The following is a 13686-nucleotide window of genomic DNA, read 5'->3' on the forward strand; positions in this document are numbered from 1 at the left end:
TCTATTCTCTGTTATGCCACAGCTACACACTGTGGATTCCCTTTATCCCATTTTGGAAAAGACGAAACTAAAGGGGACAAAAATCAGACCAGTGGCTGCCAAGGGCTGTGGGTGAGGAAAGTGGTTTACTGGGAAGGGGCTGGAGGGAACTATTTTGGCTGTTTAAGATGTTCGATTTTGGGGAGGTCGTTATTGTCAAAACTCATCAAACTTTAAGACTAAAAAAGGGAATTGTGGGCCAGATGTGGTGGCTCACACCTGTAATCCCAGCACTCTGGGAGGTGAAGGCAGGAGGATTGCTTGAGGCCAGAAGTTCGAGACTAGCCTGGGCAACATAGCGAGACCTCATCTCTACCAAAATAATTTAAAAATTAGCCAGGCAAGATGGTGCACACTTGTAGTCCCAGGAAGAGGCAGAAGGATGACCTGAGCCCGGGAGGTCAAGGCTGCAGTGAGCCATGATTGTGCTACTGCACTCCAGCCCAGGAAACATAGTGAGACTCTGACTCAAAAAAAAAAAAAGAAAAGAAAGAAAAAAAAAAAAGAGAAGGGAATTATCAAATACGTAAAGTATGCCTGAATAAATAGAGCTTCAAATAAAAGCTCTTTCTTTCCCTCATCTTTTGCAAATCTCTGCCCTTCAAAAGATGTGATATATTTATTTTAGACTGCAGTAAAGGAATGAAATGAAAATGCTGTCGGTGAACAGCTGGTATGATTTCCACGCGAATGTCCACTGACCACATTAAGCACCGCTAGTAGATAGTGGTTCAGTAGAATTTTTCCGTTATCTTTGGCCAAAAGCTCCTCCTTTCAGCCATGATCTCAGCCTGGCTATGTCTCCTCTTTGGGCTTTTCTGTTCTGCTTCAGTAACTTCTTTGGACTCGTCCCATTCCTTTTTCTTCTTCTCTGCTTTCTGTACTTCTGCCAAAAGTCGGTAATCGATGCTCATGCCAATGAAGTGATAAGTGATAGAGACCTGAAACAATTAGGATGATGCCACATGACCAGTATATGTGTCTGTAGTTTCCGTATATGCCAGAGTCGACCTACACATGCAAAAAAAAAAAAGTGATGTGGATAAGAGTGAACAAGGATATCCCTTTCCAAACAATGCTTAAGGATCCACACAGAAAGATATCAACCTGATCTTTAAAGAGCCCACAAGTGACAAGCCAGTATCCAAAGGAATTGTTTAAAATTACCTAATCTTTTGTAGCTAACGTCACATTGATTTTGGGTGGCCTTGCATCTTGTTATTATTAGTAACTTGGAAAAATTAACTCTTTGCAAATTGGAATTGGGAAAGATATCAAGGTCACCCGGATTCAATTCTCTCAATACCTGTGGGAAAAATTGTGGCTCAGAAGAGATCTGGAGTCACGTCCAAGGCCATAGAGCTGTGGTAGTTACCGGGGTGATCCTGGGAATGCTTGTCCTATGCTAAAAATTTCACGGCTATGTCTTATCACCATTCTAAGCACTCGATCCCTTCAGCAGGCTGATTCCATCATCACCCCCACTGGACAGATGCAAAATGCAAAAAGGACAGAGGAGACATTAGCCGGGCTCGGTGGCTCAGCCTGTAATCCCATGCTTTGGGAGGCCAAGGTGAGTGGATTGCCTGAGCCCGCGGGTTCGAGACCCACCTGGGCAACTTGGCGAGACCTCATCTCTACAATAAATAAAAAACTAGCCGGGCGTGGTAGCACGTGCCTGTAGTTCCGGCTACTTGGAAGGGTGAGGTGGAAGGATCGCCGGAGCCCAGCAGGTCAAGGCTGCGGTGGCCGGGAGCGGCCACTACACTCTAGTCTGGGCGACAGAGTCAGACTCCAACTCAAAAAAAAAAAAAACAGAGGAGACATTAAGTCATTTGTCCAAGACCACAATGCTAGTAAGTGAAGCAGCTCGGCTTTAAGCCCAGCAAGTCTGACACTGATGTCTAACACCCTTAACCACTGTGCTATGGATCTTGTCCAATGTTTCAAAAGTCCAATGAGTTAGGAAAATGTCATATCCCATTATTCTCTCTTTGTGAGATCTGGTAGTAAAGAAACCTATTGAACCTGGTTCTCCAAGTTTTGTTTTGGCTGTGAAACGTCTGTTTGTTGTAAAACTTGCTAGCATCTTGTGGAAGGACTATCTCCAGAATAAACTTTGAAAAGCCTACTTCATATTTAAGCAGACTTCATAGAACCGATTCAAACAGGGTTCCATATGACTTTCTAACTCAAGGCATCATTCATTCAGCAATACTGAGTTCTCCATCCTGAGAACAGGGTGAGCAGAGGAGATCACATCCAAAGTTATCAGAGGAGATAGCATCTGTGGTGGGGAAGAGAGATGTTAATCAGTAATTCCACAAGACAAGTGCCACAAGAAGGGTTTTGAAAACAAAAGATGGGGGTTGGGACGGGCAAGGGTGGTCAGGAAGGCTTCCCTTGAAGTGTCACCTAAGCTGAGATTTGCAGGGTAGGAATTACCTAGGAGAAGGGGGACGGGAAGAGAATCCAGGCAGAGAACAGCAAGTGCAAAGGCACAGGGGTAGGAGGAGACATGGTGTGAGGCGGAAGACGACAGGCCGGCTGCTGGGGCAGAGAGAGCAGAGGGTCAACCAGCTGGAGACACAGGTGGGGCCGGGCCACACAGTGCCCTGCGAGCCACAGGGGGAATTGGATCTTCACCCTGAGAGCAAGGAGAGGCAGTGAGAGGGTTTTAAGGAGCCTCTGCGAGTTCTCAGCTAGAGACTCCGAAGAGAGACCGAAGAACAGCCACAGCCAACACAGCAGACCAGCTAGGAGGCCACTGTTAGGAGCGGTCAAATAGGAATCAGGAGCTTTGCCTGCAGGTGGGAGCTGGAACAGAGGAAACGGGTGGATCAGAGAGGCTCGGGAGATGAAACTGCCAGGACATGGAACTCAATGGGTACAGTGAGGGACCGGGAAGTTGTGAAGCGTCAGTAGTGGGTCTTCTTTTATGGATCCTCCTTGCTTTATAATACACCATTTCAAAAGCATGGGTCACAGCCAGCGGAAGGCCCGATTATTGTTGTATTAAGGAATAATTTTAATACTTAATTTTGTATTAAGTCATAATTTGTAAATGTAAAGGGGTTTTGGGGGTTTTTTTCTTGTTTGTTTTTTTGTTTTTTGTTTTTTTTTTTGAGTTGGAGTCTCACTCTGTCACCCAGACTGGAGTGCAGTGGCCGCTCCCGGCCACCGCAGCCTTGACCTGCTCTTGTTTGTTTTTTTAGTTGGAGTCGTACTTTTTCGCCCAGGCTGGAGTGCAGGCAAACCTCCTGGGCTTCAGCCATCCTTCTGCCTCAGGCTCCCAAGTAGCTGAGCCTACGGGATGTGCCACTACATCCAGCTAATTTTTTAATATTCTGGAGAGATGAGGTCTTGCTATGCTGCCCAGGTTGGTCTTGAACTCCTGGGCTCAAGCAATCCTCCCGACTTGTCCTCCTAAAATGCTGGGATTACAGGCATGGTATTCCTAGATGGTAAATCAATCAAGTTTTTTGGTCACTTACTAGCTGTGTAACCTTGAGCAAGTTATTTCACTTTTGGGAGCCTCTGTTTCTTCATTTACAATGTGGGACAGCAAGAGTCCTGCCTCGTAGACTTGTGAAACAGGACAGGATATTTAGAATGCTTAGAACAGTCCCTGGCACACGGTGAGTCCTCACCTGACAGCTATTGTTTTTACATTGAACATAACTACTGAGATGAATTCCGTGATTAAAATGAAATCAGCACTAGTATTTTAAAGGTGAGGATGTATATTATACATTTTTCTACATTAAGCATGTTTGTTTTATGATTGGAAAATAATTTTTTTAAGATCCTGAAGTTTGTGGTAGTGTTTGGTCTCCCATTCAGCTCGATGGTTCAGTGTAATCTGGTTCTGTAAATACTTGAGCAACTCTGCTGTGCCGAGCACCGTGCCAGCACCAAGGTACAGAAATGAGAGACATGCACTCTTTGCCGACCATCAGTTCACTCGTCTCTGCTTCCTATCACCTTCCCAGTCCCACATGCCTGTTTTATGGCAACACACACACACAGGTAGGGAAGACATACTGTACCTAGAAGCGGTGGCCCCAGGAGGACAGGACAGCATTCCACAATGGTCACCAATCCCACAGCGCTGGAGAACCTCTGGGGTCCGACGAGGTCCATGAGTGTTTCAGACAATACAGAGCTGAACCACCCAAAGGCAAACCCAAGGAATCCTACATAGACACAGAGCCCAACGTAGCTGGTGGCTAAAGGAAGTAGCATGTGACACACTCCATTTGCAATAATAGAAGCAGGAAAGTAATACCGAATTCGAGGTCACACCCTCTTGGTGTTGGCTTCAAGTTCCGTAGAAGGTCTGGCATAAAATCGACAAAAGACAGAGTGGGCAAAAGGAAGGCAGACTGTTCACTAGTACGATGCTGACTCTTGGCGCAACTACTAAGCAAGATTAAAGGTGAGACCAGTCCAGAAATCATCAACGTGTTTCCAGAGAGGAACAGTACAAAGCCTCTGTGAGTGGATAGGGATAAGTCCAGCAATGTGTTAATCGTTTGGAAAACAGACTGCTTTTCCTCTTTGGGAAAACGTACATTAAATGCTGTATCATCATCACCTGGACCTTTCTTTGCACCAGATTTTCCAGCTTCCTGAAGCAATTCTTTCGACCTGTCTTTCCCTGGCTTGGTGGGCGTGGGCCCTATCGGTCGCATCAGGGATCCAGCCACACAGCAGTTTAGCAGCAAGCCCCCCAGAATGAGGAAGCTTCCTCTCCAGCCAAAGATATAAAAGGAAGCCTGACTGAGGGGGGCCAGAGTAGAGAGGAACACAGGGCTGCCTGCCATGGCCAGGCCATTCGCCAGCGGTCGCCTCTTATAGAAATACTTGCCAATCGTGGTCAGAGTTGGGTTCAAGTTGAAGATAACCCCAACACCTGGGAAGGAGGGGGAAAAAAACGATTGCATACTGTAATAAGTGTCAGAAACGTACGTATTTTTGTTGTTGTTTTTGAGCCGGAATCTCATTCTGTCACCCAGGCTGGAGTGCCGTGGCACGCTCATGGCCACTGCAGCCTTGACTTACTGGGCTCAGGCGATCCTTCTGCTTCAACCTTCCAAGTAGCTGGAACTACAGGTGTGCACCACCATGCCCAGCTAACTTTGTGATTTATGGTAGAGACGAGGTCTTGCCATATTGCCCAGGCAGATCTCGAAGTCCTAGGTTCAGGGAATCCTCTCGCCTCCACTTCTCAAAGTGCTGGGATTACAGGCATGAGCCACCACACCCAGCTAACTTACACATTATTAATTAACTAGACACCCTGAGTGGAAAGAAGACCAAATCATCATTATCAGTATGAAAGAGGCCCTTATAAGTTAGTAGATCATTAGGTGGACTGTTATCAAAAAAATACACACAGACATAAAGTCTCTCTATGTAGCAAATAGCTGATTTACAGTGTAACATAAAATAATTATTTTCACTCTAGCAACTAACAGAATAATAAATGTAGGATCTTATATTTTAGTACATAATATTAGTTTTTCTGAGGAACAGAAAATTGAAGACAAAAAAAGAGAAAAAATCTTATAAATTCAAAAAGTAACACAATACATAAAAGCCAATAAATAAATAAAATAGTAAAAACACAACATTGGGCTGGGTGCAGTGGTTCACACTTGCAATCCCAGCACTGTGGGAGGCAGAGGCAAGAGGATTGCCTGAGCTCAGCGGTTTGAGACCAGCCTGAGCGACTTAGTGAGACCTCATTTTTATGATAAATTTTTTAAAAATTAGCTGGGGCGTGGCGGCACACACCTGTGGTTCAGGCTACTTGGAAGGCTGAGGTGGAAGGATCACCTGAGTCGAGCAGGTTGAGGCTGTGGTGGCTTTGAGTATGCCATTGCACTCTATCCTGGGGGTCAGTGTGAGACTACAACTCAAAGAAAACAAAACACAACATTGTCAAAGGTAAAAAGCTACCCCAATATCTATTAATTTAGTGCAATTTCTATCACAATATCAATGTATTTTACTTTTCAAGTGAGATGAAATGACTGTAAAGTATATCTGAAGAATAAATACAAAATAAATATTTGAAGGGAAAAATAATGGGCTGGGGCCAATTCTAAAAGATATATAAATATATTGTACAGCTGCAATAATTAGAAGTGTGGCATTTATTCCAAAGTAAAAAAAACTGATCAATGAATGTGGTCAGAAAGTTCAGGAATAAAATCAAAAGATGCATTTAAATTAATAGAGAAGAGAAAGGATTTTTCAATCACTGGGGGCTGGGATAAGTAATTATCCCCAAAAAGCCCCAATTGGTCTCCTATCCTTGCTCCCCTACTCAGCTGGAAACTCAGTTGGAATGCTTCCACTTCAGTCTTTTTAATAACCGCACACGCATAACTATTCACCCTGGCTTAGGAAGTCCACGATTGACCTGACCCTCATCCACCTCTGTGTTAAGGCGGCTGGCTCTGTGTTGTCATTCAGATCTCAACTCCAAGTTACCACCTCAGAGAGGCCTTCCCTTTAGGGCTTAGCCAATCTCTCTCCAATAAAACTGTTTCAAGTTTTTGCAAAGCATTTTTTACTATCTGATATTTTTCTTTTTCTTTATTTTTTTGAGTCAGGGTATCACACTGTCTCTCAGACTGGAGTGGAGTACCATCATGGTTCACCGCAGCCTGGATCTTGTGGATTCAGGGATCCTTCTGGGACCGCCTGAGTCCAGGGACTACAGGTGTGTGCCACAAGGCCTGGCTAATTTTTTGATTTTTTTTGTAGCGACGAGGCCTTGCTTTGTTGCCCAAGCTAGTCTCAAACTTCTGGGCTACAGTGATTCTCCTGTCTGGGCCTTCCAAAATGCTGGGATTACAGGCGTGAGCCACCACACCTGGCCTATTTTTCTTATTTATTCTTTTTTTTTTTGGTTGGTCTGTTTACTGTCTGCTTCCCTCCACTAAAGAGCAGAAATCTTGCCTATCATGTGATTCTGTCCCCACATTGCCTGGCATAGAGAAGTCAATAAATATCTCTTTAATGAATTAGTAAGAGAAATAATGAACGGAACAGGCTGAAATGCCATATGGGGACAACTAAAGTTATAGTCCTTCCTTCTTATGTTATCAAAATATTCTGGATGAATGAAAATATTTAAATGTTTAAAAATATAATTAATGTATTGAAAATATAGCTCCAAATGTGATACCTGTTACCAGCCTTCTCTCATATTTTGCAGATGGGTCTGTACACGTTTATAACCTTTCCAAAAGAATAATGTGGATAATCACATCAAAAACCTCTTCCCCAGATAACTGCACTTTAAAAAATTTATCCTAAGGAAACAATGGTTTTCACAAGGATGTACAGAGAAGCACTAGCATACAAATACTGTGCACCGATGGTAAAAAATATAAACAACCTAAATGTCTATCAATTAGAGGGTCCATCCAATAGAAAAGAAATTGTTTAAAGTATATTTATTGACCGGGTTTGGTGGCTCAGCCTGTAATCCCAGCACTTTGGGAGGCCAAGGCCAGACGATTGCCTGAGCTCACGGATTCGAGACCCGCCTGGGCAACTTGGCGAGACCTCATCTCTACAATAAATCAAAAAATTAGCCAGGCGTGGTATCTACTTGGAAGGCTAAGGTGGAAGGATCGCCGGAGCCCAGCAGGTCGAGGTTGCGGTGGCTGGGAGCGTGCCACTGCACTCCAGCCTGGGCGACAGAGTGAGACTCCTACTCAAACAAAAACAAAAACAAAACAAAACAAAAAAAACCACAGTTAGATAAGTATTGCAAGATCAATTTTGGTAAAGGAGAAAAATTATGAGGGAAATACTAAATTATGAAATTTATAGTGTGCACATTATGTAAGTTTAATAAGTAGATAAGTTGGATGAGTTATTTGGTTATTTTTGGTATTATGAAAAAAAGACTGATATCAATTATTAAAACAGGTATGCTTATGAATCTAAAGAAAAAATAATATATTTGTTGAAAGGAATATTAGTATATAGTTCAAATGGTAGAGAGTTTTTAATTTTGCCCAGGATGGCCTCAAATCCTTGGACTCAGGCAATTCTCTTGCCTCCACCTCCCAAAGTACTGAGATTACAGGCATGAGCCACCATGTCTGGCTAGTTTTTACTTTCTTTAGAATTTATAGACTGATTTGAAAATGTCAGGCAGGATACAGTGATCCCCATAACTCGCTGGACATACAGCAATTTATAAAATAAAAATACCACTCCAAATATAAAATTCTCATTTAATGAACTAAAAAGTTACCTTGATAAAGTCTGTCTTTCTTCCAGCTGCTTAGATTTAAGGTATTTTTTTCTGACTAGAGAGACTGCCAAATAATAAATGGTCAACATAGTTAAAGTCTTCAAAATAAACTCAAATATCAGAAGCTGGTAGTTTTAATCAAAGATCTTCCCTCTTCTTTTTAAGCCATCCAGTGCTAGTGAAGCATTAGAAAAAATATATACTGTAAGATTATGAATTAGGGCCAGGCGCAGTGGCTCAAGCCTGTAATTCCAGCACTTTGGGAGGCCAAGGCAAGAGGATTGCCTGAGCTCACAGGTTAGAGACCAACCTGGGCAACTTGGTGAGACCTCGTCTCTACAATAAATCAAAAAAGTAAGCCAGGCATGGCAGCGGTGTCTGAAGTTCCAGCTATCTGGAAGGCTGAGGTGAAAGGATCACCTGAGCCCACCAGGTCGAGGCTATGGTGGCCGTGAGCATGCCACCGCACTCCAGCCTGGAGTGAGACTTCAATTAAAAAAAAAATTATGAATTAGTCGCAGGTGGGAGAAGTTGGGAACAGGTTTACTGGTCTACTTTAGAGGAATTACCCTCTTCTTTGATTTACTTAAATCAACTTCAAATTATATCCAAGTTAATCTTGCTTTACTGTGTTACCATGACCATTTCTGGCCACCTGGAATGATGGAATATAATATTAATCCTGTCAAGTTCAAATAATCTCATTTTTTAATATTACATTTCTTAGTCTATAACAGAGATACTAGCTGGATAGGAAGACTTTCTACTTTTAAACAGTTCACCTGCTATGCAATCTAAGTACTCCAAATACAACTTAGAGCCTGGGCAAAATAGTGAGACCTCGCCTCTACATAAAATACAAAAAAGTAGCCAGGTGTGGTGACACTTACTTGTAGTCCCAGCTACTCATGAGGCTGAGGTGGAAGGATCGCCTGAGCCCAGGAGACTAAGGCTGTGGTTAGCCTTGATTTTGCCACTGCACTCCAGCCTGTGTGACAGAGTGAGATACCAATTCAAAAAAAAATGTAGAAAGTGATTTTGTGATCTTGTAGTAATAGAAGGAAAACTCTTAAGGATAGTTGTAATAGAGAAACTAAAAGTTTTTAAAATAAAAACTTCATAGAAATTTCTAAGTGCTTTATAAAATTATAAAATCCTCAAGGTTTACACAACTATTGTTAGATTTATTTTAAGGTTTTTAAAATGACTCTTGTAAATGGTAATTTAAAAAAATCATTTTCTGTTAGCTGCTGGTCTGTAAACACAATTGATTTGTTTAACAACAGCTCTACTGATATAATTCATATATCATAAAATTCACCCTTTTAAAGTCTACAACTCAGTGGTTTTTAGTAAAGTCACCAAGCTGCACAACTGTCAACACTATCTAATTTCAGAACATTTTCATTACTAAAAAGAAAATCCATTCCCATTAGCGTGTACTTCGTGTTCCCCTCACCCCAATGCCTGGCAGCCACCTATTTACTTTCTGTTTCTGAGAACTTGCTTATCTGGACATTTTACATAAATGGAATTATATAGTATGAGATCCTTTGTGTTGGACTTTCACTTAGTATGATATTTCAAGGTTCACCCAATGCTGTAGCAAGTATCAGCATGTCATTCCTTTTCTTATTGAATTCTATTCACTTTATAGATAATTACACATTTTGTTTATTTTTTCATTGCTTGGTGGGCATTTGGGTCCTCTCCTCTTTCGTCCTAGTAAGAATAATGCTGCTATGATATTCGTGTATGAGGTTTTTTTTTGTTTTTTGTTTTTTTTTTTTTGAGTCAGAGTCTCACTCTGTCGCCCAGACTGGAGTGCAGTGGCCGCTCCCGGCCACCGCAGCCTCGACCAGCTGGGCTCCGGCCATCCTTTCGCCTCAGCCTTCCGAGTAGCCGGAATTACAGGCATGTGCTACTACGCCCGGCTGATTTTTTGATTTATTGTAGAGACGAGGTCTCGCTGCCCAGGGGAGTCTCGAACCCGCAGGCTCAGGCAATCCACTCACCTCAGCCTCCCAAAGGCGCGGGATTACAGGCTGAGCCACTGAGCCCGGCTTGTGTATGAGTTTTTATGTGGATACAAATTCTCATTTCTCTTGGGAGCATACCCAAGAGTAGAAATACTGGGTCATATGATAACTGTTTAACATTTTGAGGAACTGTACCATTTTACAAAGTGGCTGTACCATTTTACAACCCCATTAGCAATTTGTGAGTATTTTAATTTTTCTACACTCTTGTCAACACTTGTTATTGTCTCTTTTGTATTTTTAACCATCTTAGTATGTATGAGGTGGTAACACTGTTATCTGGGTTTTCGTTTCTTGGATAACTAATGATGTTACACATCTTTTTGTGTGCTTTTCAAGTGGAGCATCCCTCATCTGAAAATCCAAAATCCGAAATGCTTCAAAACCTAAAACTTTTTGAGTGTTCACATTACACCACAAATGGAAAATTCCACACTTGACCTCATGCGGTGGGCTGCAGTCAAACGCAGGTGCACAACACTTGGCTTATTCAGTGTTTCCAAAGGAAAAACACCCTCCCAGCCCCTTTCAGCTGCTCTCTTATCTTTTCTGTGCATGCCCAGATTCCCCTATGCAAACACACCCACAAAAGATAATAAAATGTCACATATGCAGGCCAATGGCAAGCTGTCACAATGCTCCTTATGGGGCCAAGACCTACATGCATCACTCGTTTTGGCTTTTTGCTTATTCTTTGCTCTGTGGTATACAGATATTGCTGGAAATGTCAAAAAAAGCCTGCAAATACCTCTATGGGTGAGTGTGACAAGAAAAGAAGGAAGCATTTATGCTTATCTATAACACAGAAAACCAAGCTGTTGGAGAAGTTGGACCACAGTGTAAGCGTGAAACGTCTGACATAGCAGGATGGTGTTGGAATGACCACCATATATGACCCAAAGAAACAGAAAGGTAAACTGCTAAAGTTCTATGCTGAAAGTGGTGAACATAAGTTAATGAAAAATAGAAAAGCTCTGTTCAAAGCTACAAATGAAGACAACAATGTATTGTAAGAATGGATCGCTCAGTGTCACCATGAACACAAGTCACTTAATCATATGCTGATCACGAATCCAGCGAAGAGCTATCATGATAAAGTAAAATTGAAGGGGACTGTGAATATTCAACAGGCTGGTTGCAGAAATTTAAGAAACTATGCCACATTAAATTTTTTAAGATATGTAGTGATAATGCATCTGCTGAGCACAAAGCGGTGGAGAAATTCATCGATGAGTTTTCATCACTGATGAAAATGCAATGCCAGAAGAAGTCTCTAATGTTGATAAAACACCACTATTTTGGTGTGATTGCTCCAGAAAGATCCTGACTACAGCCAATGAGACAGCCTTACAGATAGCTGTACTGGGACATGCTAATGCAGCAGGCACACGTAAGCGTAAACTTGCTGTGATAGGCAACAGCCTATGTCTGAATTTCTTTTCTTTTCTTTTCTTTTTTTTGAGTCGGAGTCTCTCTCTGTTGCCCAGGTTGGAGTGCAGTGGCACGCTCACGGCCACCGTAGCCTCGACCTGCTGTGCTCAGGTGATCTTCCACCTCAGCCTTCCAAGTAGCTGGAACCACAGGCGCATGTCATCATGCCTAGCTAATTTTTCTCGATTTATTGTAAAGATGAGGTCTCACTTAGTTGACCAGGCTGGTCTCGAACCCGTGGGCTCAGACAATTCTCTCACCTCTGCCTCCCGGAGTGCTGGGATTACGGGCATGAGCCACCGCTGCTGGCTAAAGTCCATTATTATGCTAACTAAAAAGCAAGATTACCAGGGATATCTTTTCTGACTGGTTTCAAAAACATTTTGTGCCAGCCACTCACGCTCACTGCAAGGAAACTGAACTGGATGACTACAGGATTATTCCTTGACAGCTGTTCTGTTCATCCTCCAGCTGAAATTCTCATAAAAGATGTTTATGCCATGAACTTTCCCCAAATGTGATTTCATTAATTTGGTCATGTGACCAGGGTATCTTTGGATCTTTGCAAGGTAAATATAGAAACACTTCTTGAACACCATGCAAGCAGCAGTTAACAGAAGCTTGGGTATGAAAGGTTTGCAGAAGGAGTTTAGTATGAAGGATGCCATATATGTTGCTGCTAATGCTTAGAACACAATGACAAAAGACACAGTTGTGCATGCCTGGCCTGTGACTATGTTCAATGATGCTGGAACAAGGTGGTGACTTTGAAGGATTCCCTACATTAAGTGAGAAAAAGTTTGATCTTCTTATATGCGCAAAATATGTAACTTCAAAATCTGTCAGCTGGAAAAAGTGGATATTGAAGAAAATTTTAACATTGATAATGAGGCTTCAGTTGTTCATTCATTGACCCATGGTGCTGAATAAAGGTGATGGTGATAACAGCAACCATGAAGGAGACCAAGAGATGACATGGGGAAAATGTACAATGGAATTACCGAAGGAACAAAGCGGTGTGCATTTATAAAAGAACAAGAACTCATGCCAATTTGTAAACTCAGAGAGACTTCTAATACAAAAACCACTGCTAATGAGGAGATGACTCTTATTTATTTATTTGCTGAGTCAGGGTCTCGCTCTGTCACCCAGGCTGTAGTGCAATCGCATGATCATGGTTTACCTCAGCCTTGACCTCCTGGACTCAGACGAGCCTTCTGCCTCAGCCTCCCAAATAGTTGGGACTAGGCATGCCACCATGCCTTGCTAATTTTTTCGTTTTTTGTAGTGGCGAGTTCTTGCTGGGTGGCCCAGGCTACTCTCAAACCCCTGGGCTTAAGTGGTCCTCCTACCTTGGCCTCTCAAAGTGCTAGGATTATAAGAGAATGCCTCCTCGTCCCCAGAGGACCCATTTCCTGGTCCCTCAACTGCTTCTGATGGTTCTTTTTTTATTTTTTAATAGTAAGAGATAGGGTCTTGCTACATCAACCAGACTGGTCTTCAAGCGATTCTCCTGCCTTGGTCTCCCAGAATGCTGCGATTACAGGCATGAGACGTGCCCAACCTGATGGTTCTTCTCTCTCACACACACACACACACAAAAGGTGGGCCAGGCTTGGTGGCTCAGGTCTGTAATCCCAGCACATTGGGAGGCCGAGGCAAGAGAATTGCCTGAGCCTGCAGGTTTGAGACCAGTCTGGCCAACATGGTGACCTCATCTCTATAGTAAATCAAAAAATTAGCTGGGCATGGTAGTGCGCATCTGTAGTTCTGGCTACTTGGAAGGCTGAGGCTCAAGGATCACCAGAACCCAGCAGATCGACACTGGGGTGGCCATGAGCGTGCCACTGCACTCCAGCCTGGGCGATGGAGTGAGACTCCAACTAAAAACTG

General features: G+C 42.8%; 1 pseudogene; it reads right to left on the reverse strand.

Moving 5' to 3' along the window:
• Window positions 1-770: 770 nt before the first annotated feature.
• LOC103266087 overlaps window positions 771-13686 on the reverse strand; it is a 20375-nt pseudogene continuing 7459 nt past the window's right edge.

Source organism: Carlito syrichta, unplaced genomic scaffold (genome assembly GCF_000164805.1).
Source record: "Carlito syrichta isolate Samal-C Ts95f unplaced genomic scaffold, Tarsius_syrichta-2.0.1 Scaffold307015, whole genome shotgun sequence".
In the NCBI taxonomy this organism is placed as follows: domain Eukaryota; kingdom Metazoa; phylum Chordata; class Mammalia; order Primates; family Tarsiidae; genus Carlito; species Carlito syrichta.